Below are 14553 nucleotides of genomic sequence, written 5' to 3'. Positions count from 1 at the left end.
CAGAGTTCTGATGAGATCTAACAGCAGAGATCGTGTTTCTCCAGTTTTAGCTGCTATTCACTGGCTCCCTGTTAAATTCATAATAGAATGAAAGATTCTTCTCCTCACATATAAAGCTCTTGATGACTGAGCTCCATCATATCTTAAAGATCTCATTGTTAGATATTTTCCCAACAGAGCACTTTGCTCTCAGACTGCAGAGTTATGCATGGTTCCTAGAGTTTTAAAAGAATGCAGACACTCTCCATCTCTAAGATTAGGTTTACTTTTTGATAAAGCTTATAGTTAGGGATGGTTGAGTTTACCCTGGAACATCCCATAGTGTTGATATAAGTCTAAACTGCTAGGAGACCTCCCATGATGCACCTCTCCTCACTCTGCTCTCTTTACTCTTCGTGTACATTGTTGTCATCTACATGTTTCTCTTTCTCAGCAGGTTCTCTTTCTCCTGTCATCCGCTTCAGGCCCTCCTTCACTGTCTGAACAGCCCACTCTGCTAACCCATTTGAGGCTGGGTGGAAAGGAACTGTCCATATGTGATGAATGCCATTCTGCTGCATGAACTCACTGAACAGCTCGCTGGTGAATGTTGGGCCATTATCAGTGACCAGTTTGTCAGGCAACCCGTGCTCATGATGTGAGCCTCTATCCATTTAGAGTGTGCATCCACCGTTACAAGAAACATTTGCCCCCTAAAAGGACCAGCAAAGTCCAAATGCAGCCTTGACCAGGGGCAGTCTGGCTACTCCCATGGGTGCAAGGGAGCAGGTTGAGAGATGTTCTGATTGGTTTGACACTGTGTGCACGATTTCACCTTGTTCTCCAGATCTTGATCCAGTCTCGGCCACCAGACATAGGATCTTGGAAGGCTTTTCATCCAAGATACATCTGGTTGAGTCTCTTTTAATTCTTCCATAATCTGTACTGGGGGAGGCACGATGACCCTCGCACGCCAGAAGATGCAGCCATCCTACAGACTCAGTTCTGTTTTGTGTTTAGCATGAGGCCTCAACTCCTCTCTTTCCACCACACTGGGCCAGCCCTGTAAAAGGAAAGTTTTGAGGAGGCGTAAGTTGACCCTATTTATGTGGGTGTGTTAGTCAGGTTTTGAGATGCTCCATTTTGTTCCCACTAACTTGAATATGTACAATTTAAAAGTCAGGTTTTGGTCAGACCAACACAATTTGGTTCTTTATATTATGCTATAAACAGTGCTTTCTAAAAATTTGCTCTAGCTTTGCCATTTTTATTTTCTTACAAGAAAAGTGAAAACCTACAAAACAGTTTTGAGCTTTGAGGATCAAATTTTCACTAAATTTTTCCTAGATAATTAATTTATGGAGTTAAAACTAATCCTTCTCGTCACAGCTTCACACTGAAGGCGTTTAGCTCTTTATGCATCATCCCTGACCTTTGATCCACTGCTCAGACCTTGGTTATCCCCACTTAATGAAGCTATACTTACAAACAAGCAGAAGATTCCTAAAGATTCCCCCTGCTCTCGTCTCTCCAACACCCCCCCCCCCCCCCCCCCCCCCCCCCCCCCACACACACACACACACACACACACACACACCCAGCAAGCCAATTAGAGGAGGACAAACTGTGCTTTGGGACTTGTCTGGTCGTGCCAACAGGTCTGTTTTGATCAGGGGATGAGAGATTCTTGGTTGCTGAGCTTAAAGGATTGATAAAGAATGTAAATTCAGGTTTGCTCTGGTGAGGGGTCAGCAGGACAAAAAGGGAGGGGTTGGCCAGGGTTGTGTTACAGAGAGACAAAAGCGTCAACGTCAAGGGTAAGAATATAGCAAAAGATTGTCAGAATGAAAGTACAGCTACCAACTCTGCCTTTGATCCAAGTCAAGAATGAATTTCTTAATTTTTCTAAAAGTACTAATATTTACAACTTATGTAGCCTTGCTGAGAAATTTATTGTGGAACTGATATAGTGTCGTGGCATCTCTCTTGTGTCAAGCTGACATTACATTTCATTATTTATTTTAAGGCTTGGAAATACAATACTTGATACAAGTATTATCTATCACACTTATTCTGATTAAGGTTCATTAAATTTTTAATACATTTGTGCGTAGTTTGTACTCATATAATTTTGAACATTTCTATTTTTGTATGTAAAAAATGTTTTTTAATTAATGAAATACATTCATATTAATAATATGAATTTAAAATATTATTTAAACTATATGCAATATAGTTTTTATTAATGAAATTCATTTGCATTATTCACAGAAGCATACAGTTGCTGCACATCCTGCTGTACACTGACTGTACACACTGAGATGGTTTGGTATCAATCAAAAACACTGCCGTTAAACATACAGCTAATTAGGTCAGATGGGCAGTGCTCTTAATCAAAGGACCCCACTGGACTATGTGGTACAGTATAACTTATTGCACTGACTTATTTGAACTTTGTGTTTTCCTCAGATTTTAGTATGAATATTGTTTACCATTTTCCATGCATGAATTTTATTGGATTAAAACAAAGGCAAGGCATCCTGCAACTGAAGTTTACGGCTAGATTATCTGGTGAAAATATGCTATTGCATGACATTTTTACTGCTAAAAAGAGCTAAAGTCCACGACATCTTGTGACAAACCTTATGTTATTGATGATTAAGATGTGCAGTATTTTTTCTTTGCTAATAACTTGTCCCGTCTGTATAGCTTATGCTAGTGTACAGAGTGTTTCTGCTCAGAGATTCTGTCAGTCGTTTTGGTTTATCCTCTAGAACATCTGCAGTTGATCAAACGTTCCTCTTTCTCTGTCTTCAACTGCCCTCAACTTTGCTCTCTTGCAGTGGATAGTGAAAAAAGACTTTACAGCTGGAGCTGAGGACTTGACTTTGAAATGTGAAACGTCTGGAGGGTTGTTTGCACACTGTTTGTGAGTGTTTGGCAGATCTAACATGGGGGACATTAATTACTGGACAGGTTCGATCAGCATCCCATGAGAGCAGGACTTCCCGTCTCGTCTGTTCTCAGCTCTCTTAGTCTTCTTACTGAACCTTCAAGTGGACGCAACCTCTGCTGCTCTGAGCACATAGCTTCCAAGGACTCAACTGACCAATGGAAATGTGCCCTTCTTTCTCTGCCAACCTTTATAGCATATATAATATTATTACAAAGAAACATATCAATTAAATATATTTGTATATATATATATAAAATCACACCACCCTTCTTTATGAGACAAACCTATATCATCAGGATTTTCATAGACTAATTAGACCACGGTCCTTGGCTTTTTTTGTATTTCCACCATATTTCTCAAGCAATAGTACCACTCAGAGGTTCTAATTGGTGCCTATGCAAATTGGTGAAAACAGAATAGATATACATTCTTTAAAAAATTACGCCATGCATACTTTCTAGAAATTAACTTCCCACTAACCTGTCAAAATCAAATCTGCAGTTCTTCTACTTATACCTGCAGAGAGGTTTTCAAGATTTTTGTAAGAAATTTTCCAAGCTTGTTGGTGAACTGTCACTCAAGATTGGTTAGGTTTAAGTATTACCTAAATACATGTTTAGGGTTAGAAATTGAGAAATACATTATAAGAGTTTGATAGATCACATGAAGACAGCCCCATATAAACAGTCTGGTGTCGTGAAAAATTGTGAAATAGTCACAAAACAAAAAACACTTTTTGTGTGTTAAGCCGAGGAAGAAGGACTTGCCTGCCAGTATACATACAGATATTTTGACGAGATACATTGATTTCTGTTTTTACTCCAGCCATCATGTTTTCCCAGTCTTAGTCTTGTAGTTTAAATGCCTCCTGTTATAGTTTGTAATGCCTATCCTTAACCAATTAATTAGCCATAACTAACCTAATCCAAGTGATTTATAATGTGTAACAACAATGAAGAAACTGAGACTGAATCCCCAAAATCACATTCCATTTTAGGATATTTTAAAACAAAAGTGGTTGAGATGGTACTCACACTCAACCTTTTGCCTTGGCAGTCATGTGCAGCTCTATATGTTATGCACCAGTAAATTTAACAACAATTTCACAAAGTGCTGAGGCAAAGTGGGTTTTTTCCTCTTTCCTTTGTATGCTCAGCTCTTTAAAATGAATGTTTATGATGAACTGTCAGACAAGTCAGACATGCTGTGTTGTCCATTGTCTGTCTGTTGACCTCCCACCATTTTGTTAACTTCCAGATGATAAACTTTCACCACTAAAGTGTTAATAGATGACACACTGCTGCACGTCACCACTGACTGATTGAGCATGATCAAGTTAAGGCTTTATTTGGGCAGGTCTTCATTAAATGGCGGGATAGGGTAGGCAATCATTACAGAATTCCTGGAGAATTTGTGTTAATTTCTTGAATATCATCACAATTTTAAGCTGTATTCTGTATCAGAGAGATCCAGTGAAAGTTTTCAGCAGACTAATGGGCACATTACAAACCAGATCTGATAAATGGTAGATTTTTAATGATTTCAATAGAACCAATTTAGTTAAATAAAAATAGGGATATAAACATAGCACTCCTACTTGTTGTTCCAGGGACCTACTGCCATGAATGGTTTTAAGATAATAGCTTTGAAATCCAACTTAGTGGCTCGAGATGAGATTTATATTATCTTTACTTTATACTTTAGAACAAATATAGTGAATACATTATATAATAAATTATTTATTGGTTATCTGGGAAAATGGTGAACAGATTCATTTAAACCTTAAATTTCATATTTCATCTGTTTTTCCTTACAGTTTAAAATTTGAACATATTAAAGACTCAACAGGGACTGAGATTATGGGAGCACGTCAACTGCCCATTCTAAGGTAATGCAGTGCAGGTTGAGATATAAAAAGATGGATATACAGCCTCTGCAAATGCAGATTCATCTTTTGAATCTCATTCAAGTAAAAGTGAGGATGAACATGAAAGAAATTAAAGTTCTTGGCCCCATCTAGGAGCCAAGTCACCTTCAAGCGCAAGAAAAACTTCAGTCTCAGTTTGCAGTGTTTGCTCCATGTACATAAACATGTGAAGATAGTGGCATTCAAAAACTGCATCCAATCTACACAAACATTCAGATAAATACAGTACATGAACTGCAGTTATTGAATTTCCAGTTCAATAGTAGTAACAGCCAATCAGCTCACAGGTTAGTAGCAAAGTTTAGATTAATTTCAGTTTAGCTAAATTTAGTTTCAATTATACATTCCCAAATGCACAACCTACTGTATGTCATCTCAGTATACTAAGATATTTACATATATAGTCAAAACTTCAGTTTCAGTCCAGATCAATGTAATAACTTTTTATTGTTTCAATTTAGATAGTTCTGTCAACTTTATAAAGACTATATGTGATTAGATATAATAGTGTATACAAGTTTCTGCTTCATACTGGCGATCTGTCCAGGGTGTACCTCGCCCTTCACTTGATGACTGCTCGGATAGACTCCAGCCCCCCGCGACCCGACCGACAGATTAAGCGGGTATAGAAAATGGATGGATAGAAATTTCTGCTTCATGTATCTAGAAAGTATATATCTATATCTTTATATCTAGGTCCCAGGGGAAATCTGCAACTAAGTAGATTTTGCTCTTTTTTTTTTTTTACTATTTTCAATGTTTTTCCCCTTTTATTTGATTAGATTTACATAGGAGTAATCTTAATTTTACTTGAGTAGAATGTCCCCACAATAACACTACTTTAAGTGAATTCATTAAGTACTCTTTACCCCAGTGTATGTATGTATGTTTCAAAGTTTTTGCTGTCTGTCCACTGGTGCTTTTTTTGGAGCTATGTATCTCTTTCATCAGTGCTGGCTGGTGTCTCATGTGTTCCAGCAGTGCCAAGGTACCAGTAGAGTTCCAGGCCCCTCTCCTCCTTTTCCTCTCATTATTCTGTGCAGATGTTCAGTGCCAGGCCCTCTAAGTATCAGGTGTCCACAAATCTAATTGATATCAAAACTCTGGCTGGGGAAGCCTAAGCCCCTTTGCAATCTCAGGTTACAGCTGTTATAAGTACGGCCCAACTTCTGACAGTCACTTTCAGCATGAAACATGCACTGTCTTCACTTCAAAGGATGCAGGCGTTAAGAAAAAAAATGTCCTGCCACCACCTAGGACGTGCCCCACAAGAGCCCTGTTCTGCCCGTTTCCATAGTGTACAGACCCATTTAAAACAAAATCTGATTAGTCAGGTTCTGGAATTTTGTCTGAGTGCAGGGCAGTTTTATATGCACAGAAAAACAAAAGCAATAATAAACTCATCGTCAAACAATGAGTTTAATATGGGAAAGTGATCCGAGATGGGGTATTACAATGCAGCTGAGAGGGGAATTGGAAGCTTAAGGAGAGGATGTGATGTTAATGACTTTAAGGCGACATAATCCTCCCCATCTGGGCCCAGTGATTGTTTGATATTTATGGTCGATGATCTGCACTAATAGGTTTGTTATTTTCTTATGGGATGAATATGAATGGAGGAGAGCATGGGAAGAGAATTGTGATTTGTTTTGTTTTCATTTTGTTTTGGGTTTAAACTACAGATCACTTTCAGAGTTATGCCTAGTCTTTGTCTCTATGTACAGACACAGGGAAGGAAGATTTTCTCAGACTGGCTGGATTTTCAGACTTAAGTAGTGAACCCTCTGCCTATGTGTCTGAAGCCTGATTTAGGTGGATGGCCGGAATTATTCTTGCGCTCTGGGAAGCTGAGTGGAAGCAGATGTGATTTGTATTTGTTATAGTGTAGTTGCAGAGGCTCAAACACTACTGACTGACACCTCCTGTCTTTGATGTAAAGCGACACCGTTCAATATTACCTTGCTCAAAGAGTAATTTCTCTTGGTTAATGATTTAACTTAAAGTTTTTTGTTGTAGTCTGATTCTTGGGGTCATGACTTTATTCAAAATAGTTTTTTCATTTAGTATTATAGATTTCTAATTTCAGTTCGCAACATAGCCTCACTGTCTCATTCGAATCTCGTCTGGGGCCTTTCTGAGCGGAGTTTGCCACTGCAAAGTGTGAATTTTCTCTGGATGCTCCAGCTTCCTCCCACCACCCAAAACATGTCAGGTTAATTGTTGACTCTAAATTGGCCTTTGGAGTGAGTGGGGATGATTGTTTGTCTTTATGTAACCCTGTGATGGACTGGCAATGACAGCTGGGATAGGCTCCAGTCCCCCCTGCGTTGGATTAAGCGGGTATAGAAAATGGATGGATGAAGTTTTAATTTCACAGTTTAAAAAAGTCCAGTGTGCAAAAAAACAGAAGGCAGATTTTAAGGCAGATTGCTGGAGTTGAGTCTGTTATCACTATGTCTTTCTGCTGCTTTGATAGCTTGCTAATCACTCCCTATGTTACCTTGATCTTGGCCTGATGCCTTCTTTTCAATTGGGGGGTACTGTTCCATATGGATCACTGCAGCTGTGGTGTGCTTCAGGTTAATGGTCTTTGTGATGGTCCCGGTAGGTACAGTACTATATGTATTGCTGCATTTACATCTTCAAACAGCTTTTCTTAAGTCACTTTACCTCTTAGCTTTGGGTATCCAGTTTAAATATGATCTTCAAGAGGGCCCCCCTTACTGTTGTGTCATTGTTGTACCAAATGAATCCTGAATTTTATTTCATTATTCTTTTTCCAGTCTTTATAACATTGATTTGGAAGTTGTTTCTTTTCCTCGAAGTTGGGTTTTGATGTATCCATTGGTCCCAAAATGTATGCATATCCCATACACATCTCTTCTCAGTTGGGCTGTTTGTATAGTAGAATTCTGACATTGTGTTATTCTGGTCTAGGCTTTGAATCTATGAGTTGAATCACTGGTATTCTGGTCCAAGAATTTAGTGATCTTCTCATCTAAGGCAGGGACAGTCCCGTTAAATGAGCTGAAAGTCTCAGCAGAAAGAAAAAAAGTCTCCTGAACCTTTGACCACACACAAAATGATAGCTTATGTTTTTAGATATGGTCCTGTGTACTTGTGACCACTTTAACAGTGCGGCATTACTATACTATACTAATAGTGCATATACAGAGCGTAGGATGAAGTTACATCATTTTATAGGATGCAGGAATACGGAAAAATTTTAAAAACTTTAAAAACTGTTTGTGTATTCAATGATGCACAGTATCAATACGTTGATTCAGCACTTTTGATTTGTGCTTCAATACACCATCCAGCAGAACTATCTAGATATTACCTGTCAGCACAATAACAGGACTTTTGACACGTGCCTGGAAGTTAGGAAATCCATCTGAAATACTTTACATTTTGTAACAGAGAGTATACACTCCCAAGCATTCTGGGATACCCCCCAACCACTCTACCTCATTACTAACCCTTGGCTTACTTGCTTGATGGATGAGTTTTCAGTACTATTTTTGTATGGAGCGTCAGATGTGACCTTTCTGAGTATGACTTGTCAGAAAAGATGCGCAGGCTGAGAGTATAATAAATCACCAAGATCATGTTGAGCATGTAGAGTTTTCACCAGAGGATATAGTATGTCCCACCAGTGGTTTATCAAAAAAAATGCGGTTGGAAATATGAGAAAAATACTTGCTACACTCTTCCACTGGATCCATTTCAGTCCTAAATGCTTAGGTATGTTGATATGTTAGCTCTCCTGCTCTTTTTTTAGTCATGAGAAGGCTCTGACATAGCTCTGGTGGGTCTCTGTATTTAATTCACTTGAATCCAATTAAATTCAGTTCAGTTTATTCAATAATACTTTATTAATGTCAGAGGAAATTATATTGCTGCAATTTAGATTATTACCAAAGATGTACTATTGTTATAGGTGGACAACAAAATAAATTTAAATCAGCTGATAAACACTGATAAAGTAGCGATATTGATTGATGGCTACAGCTGATAAACATTTATTTGATGTATCAGCCTTTGAATAGAATCTGTTCTCAATAAATTTAAGAGAAAATCCAGTGTTAACAGATCGACATGTATTTTTATAATTCTCTTGATGACATGTTGGGTAGTCGTATTGTGTGAAGAGTGTTAGTGAAATGTCCAGATACTCTAACTACATTCACTGTGTGAAAGTCTGTGCAAAATCAAGGTGTGTCATTCAATTTTGGAAAAATTAGACAAGGAGAACTCCACAAACTACAGCTAGGTTTGGCTAGGCCATGTTCAAGTAGGTAACTTGCTTCCTCCTTCATCATCTCCCTTCTGGGTTCATACCAGGTGCTCACCACTGTTGACCAGGACACTCAAAAGCCTGACTGTTTTAGAGGATACATTGACCCAAATCAATATCTGGCCTTTAGACCTGCCCATTTCAATTTCATTAAACATGCTGACTGTAAGGACAGATTGATCAACAGTTAGTATATCCCATAAATCAATATGTATTGTAGTTCAAATCTGTGAGATTCAGCTATGACATGACAACTAACTGTCACAGTTTAGTCATCCAACCATCAGTAATTTTCCATTGATCCTGCTTCTGCCCCACTCAGCCTGTCAGTCACACACACCTCATCAGTTAACTCCACTCACCTGTACACACAGCTGCCTCTCATCACATGCAATCAGCCCAGCATATAGTCATCAGCTCCACACTCTATCCTTTGCCAGATTGTTCTTTGCCATGCAAGTCTTTCCAGCGTTCTCCTGCCAGCTTTACCGTTACCGACCTCGCCTGTCCCTGATTCCCTGCTTCGTCTGCCTCCTGGTAATTCGACCCAGCCTTCTGTCCCTGACCAAGAACTTTGCCTCTCCTCTCCTCTCCTCTCCTCTCCTCTCCTGATTCCTGATTCCTGTTTGCCGGTTTCTAAACCGTTTGTCTGTCTGCCAGAGTTTCAGTAAAGCCTTGAACTTTTTACTACTGTCTTCTGACTCCTTTGTACTGCAATTTGGTCCATACACCGTTACACTAACCTCATCCAACATTGATATTTGTCTCCAGACTTTTAAGAATCCTTTTCCATTATTTTTTGTGGATGGTAGAATTTTAAAAGACCTCCCACATTTGCATGGAGGAACATAATTCTAATATTAATCCTCAATTTGTAGACATAGTTTCTAACAAATTGCCAGACTTTCACACATCTGAGAGGATCTGCCTCTGTGAGGTGCTCTTATTATACCTAGTCATGTCACTGACCTGTTGCCATTTACCTGATTAGTTACAAAATGTTCCTCCAGCTGTTTTTTTTCATAACTCTTACTCAACCATTTTGAAATGTGTTACTGCCATCAAATTGAAGAGAGACAATATTTTTTTAAGAAATAGTAAAATGTCTCATTTTCAACACTTAAAATGTTTTCCAATCCAAAGAGTTTTGCAATTCCTTACATCAACTTTTTAATTTTTTTTTAATTGGAATGGTATATAGTTTATTATTATATGTGGGCTCTTATTATTATTATTGCCTGTTTTCGCAGCGACACTGAGATTACTGCTCCCCCATGAGGCAGTGAGGAGCACTGTGTTTCCTAAGATATCTGGTATGTTGGTGAATATGTTCACTAATGCTCTGTAAGACCATGACACGCTGGGAATGTATTTCATAAAGATGCGCACACACTGCACGCTTCACTCTTGTTTTTTTTTAGTCCTAGACATGACAAGAAATTGTTCAGTTTGAAGTTGAATATAAAGAGTCCCCTTTGAGCTGAGGATATTCTGCATTCTTTTGGGTGTCACACCATCATAATAACCAACACTCAGAGGCTTTTAATGGACTCCCCAAGTTAGTTAAGTTATGGATTTAATTTTCAATGATTGAACTGAGTTACTTTTCTATATTTTACTGAGTAAAGAAAAAAAGACTGCAGACCATTTTACAGATGACTCTGTATTGGATCAGCCAGGAAACTGCAACTAATTTTGGATAGTTTTATTACTCTTTGTTGTAAACTGCCTTTGTTGCAGACAGTACATTCCGTCACATCTGTTAAGTTTTGTGATGTTTTTAGTTCCTGGTTTAGTCTTTAGTTTAGCCATGTTTTCATTAGTTTCTCTTTCTCTGCCATCAGGTTCATCCACATCACCTGTGTTTCTTTCCTTAGCTGAACTCCATCATCAATCACTCCCCCTCAGTATTTAGTTTCCAGGTTTTCCATGTTTCTTTGCCAGATCCTCACTGTCATCCATGCCATTGTCACATGCCATGGTTTCATTTTCAACATCTAACTTATGCACTTAGTGTAATTTAGAGCTCCTAAAATAGATGTTCATGTTTAAAAATAATTGACTTTGTTAAAAACCAGTTTTTCAAATATTTTACTTAAAAATGGTAAGTTGGATACAGGCCGGTAATTGTTGAGAATGTTTGGGTTTTAAAGGAGGTGGGGAAGACATCCATCTGAAGAGAGCAATTCACAATGTTTAAAAGCTGCTCCTCAAAGAATCCATAAAATGTTTTAAAAAACAGGACAAAACTCTCCAGTGTTTCCTCAGGTAAAAGCAATGATCCAGTTGTGGTGATCGCTAAAAACTGTTGATAAAAGACTGGATCTGATGTCATCAATTTTACTTCTGAAGTGGTCTGCAAAGTCCTCACAGAGAGTATCTGATGTTGTTTTGTGAGATCTGCTTAAATTACTGTTTGTTAAAAGATCAATGGTGGAGAAGAGAAATTTGGTATTGTTTTTATTGTCAGAGATGAGTTTTTTGAAGTGGGAAATTCTTGCCTATTTGATTGATATTGTAGATTTTGAGTTGGTGGCGTAAAATTTGATAGTGAATTGTTAGTTTTTTTTTCTCCATCTATTTTCAGCACTCCTGCAGTTTCTTTGTTTCCTCATTTCTCCATGGTGGTGTAGGTCTTAATTGTTTTTGTTAAAAGAGGAGCCACTGAGTCCAGCGTTGACTTAAGATTGCTGTTAAAATTGTCAACGATAAAATCACAGGGTGCCGGTAAAATCTGGATAAAATCTGAGTTGGGTAGCGTTTCTTCACCGTTCTCACCGGGCCTCCCACTGATTAAAACTGGTGATGTTAAAAAACACACAGTAGTGGTCAGACACAGCCAGATCCACAACAGAGGACACACCCACGGACAGGCCATAGGTTATGACCAGGTCCACGGTGGGTCGGCTGTGCTACATGTTGTTTAAAATCCAAGCAGTTTAAGAGGTTTAAACGTTCTCTGGATACTGGATCCGAGGTGTTGTCAACGTGTAGATTAAAATCACCAGTTATTTAAAATCCTGTTGTAGGTGGTGTGAATGATTGATAGGAAATCAGAGAATTCACTGATAAAAGAAGTGGAATACTGGGGGACCATCATACATCTGCTAAAAACAAAGGCATGATGCTCAAATGATTAAAAGGAATTTTGTTTGAAGACATTGTGGTTTGTGTAATAGAAAGTTAAAATTTGGTGGGGAAGCCTCAGTGAGAACAACGGGTGCATCGGTGCCAAGCCATGTCTCTGTGAGGAGAATACTGTCCGGGTTTTTATATAAAATTAAATAATTTATCATAAAAGATTTGTTTAAAAGAGAGCGTACGTTCAGCAAAGCCATTTTGATGTCAGTGCTGAACATGCGCTCATCATGGCATTTTAAGGTAATATTAAAAACACTTTTGAGTCTACAAACATTTCTGGGTTTTAACTGTGTGTGAAGTGACAGTTTTGATAGTGTGAATGTCCTGAGATTCTGGTGGCGGTGAAGGGTCTACTGATTGAAAGGAGTGTATGGTGAGGATGAAACATGTAGTGGGGGTGAGCGAGGGGGTCTATGTGCATGTGACTTAGCAGTTAGTCAGGGGGTGGCTGTGGTACAGGACCAGACAGTCAGGTTGAAGTTAACTGATAGAAGCCGTGAACCCTCATGATTTGGGTGGAGGCTGTCCTGTTTAAAAAGGTATGGCCTGTTTTAATAAAAGCTGCAAAGTTGTCAACTAAAGGGATACTTTTGTGCAGACAGTATCCCTTCAGCCACAGGTGCAGCTGACGAAAACGGCCGGTGGTGACGTCACAGTGGTGAGGTCGGGGAAGTGGGCCGGAGATAATCGGTCGCTTCCCCGTGTCCAGTAGGCGATCCACGAGGGAGATGAAATCCTGTTTGAGGACCTCTGACTGCTGATTTTTTATGTCATTAATACCGGCCTCCAGGACCAGCGTGGAGGCCGAGCTGTGCTGTGCACACAGCCTGGGCAGAGGATGTGACCTCATTGATGCAGGCTCCAGGGTAGCAGAAGGTCCAGCCGCCATGCACTGCCACGTGCCTGACCATGGAGGTTCCGACAACCAGCACAGATGGTGTGCGCCGTTCCACTGGCAGCCTGGAGGCGCAGCAGGGGCGGGATGGAGCCTGAGGTTGAGGTTGGTGGCGCCGGCTCGTGATTTCTCCTGGCAGAGATGGAATGGGGGGGTCAGGCTGGACGAGTGGACCCCGGCTCCTGGACTGGTGAGAGCCACGACCAGTTGGGTGGACACGTCCTGCAGGCAAGCTGGACAAAGCACCCACGGGAGGGAAATCCTTCAGGCGGAGGAGGAGAAGATGGACGAGCCCCCACGCCCCTGTGCACCGCTGACCAGGTTCCCTGGGCTTGAGTGGAGTTGAGCTCACCAGAGCCTCCACTCCATCCTCTCAGTCCCGGATGAAGCAGTGACTCTGTGGGATGAAGGCAGGAGGCAGGGGGTGCCGATGTCTTGGGCTTGTCTCCCTGGTGGTGCCAGCAAGACTCAAATAGTGCCGAAATCCCGGTGGTGATGGAGCCGGTCCAGGGCAGGGTGGTGTTGTCCGTGGCCGTCATGCTCCGATTGCCAGCGACAGATGTTTTTAGGTGAGTAATGAGCTTCGCGTGGGTCGCAGCGACTGTGGAGACATCCATGAGGATCTTTTCCCTCTCCATGAGGTCCGCCCGCAGACCAGAGACAGTCTCCCTCAGTTTTGAGAGTGTGGGGAGGCAGGACTTGCACACCGCCAACATTGCTTGTAACTCTTTGTATTTCTTTTGTTTTTTGTATTTGTTTGTTTTGTTAGCAAAACGCAAGCTCCATTGCTAGCGTTAGCCGAGTTGACAAGGCCAATACTCTATTGCTTTGTTCCTGTCTTTGTTCTCATAAAAATATTTTTTTCTCTTGTAGAGACACTGTCCATATACACTAAAGGAAATCCAGTGATCCAGTGATCGTGCTGAGAATCGAATCAAAGGCTCAAAGAGAGCCTTAACTTGTTAAGTGCTACTTTACTAGGTTGTAACACATACGACAGACAGACTTAATTAATTTAGGAACACAGTACTCAAACTGTGCTCCTATCAACTTAAAACCAGACCCGACATTCTACAAGTTGCCCACGACAATAACAACGGATGCACAGACCTCAGATCATGGAGAAGGTCCTGAGGGAAATGAGCCGGCGTTAGGAACAGACTGAGACGCAGAGCACACCGAAACAGGATTTCACCTCTGCCCAGCATTCTACTCACCAATGTACAGTCCAAAATGCCTTCAGGCCGTCGGTTCCACAGCCTAAGAACCAACACTGACAGGATGAGGAAAAGCTTCTTCCGCCAGACCTGCTGCATCCAGTCTGCTCAACAGTGAGCATTAAACTGGACTATATCACT

The sequence above is a fragment of the Leuresthes tenuis genome, unplaced genomic scaffold, assembly GCF_036924035.1.
Source record: "Leuresthes tenuis unplaced genomic scaffold, fLeuTen1.0.hap1 SCAF_5, whole genome shotgun sequence".
NCBI classification, from domain to species: domain Eukaryota; kingdom Metazoa; phylum Chordata; class Actinopteri; order Atheriniformes; family Atherinopsidae; genus Leuresthes; species Leuresthes tenuis.
The sequence above is the reverse complement of the archived record's forward strand: the minus strand, read 5'-3'. Positions refer to the sequence as shown.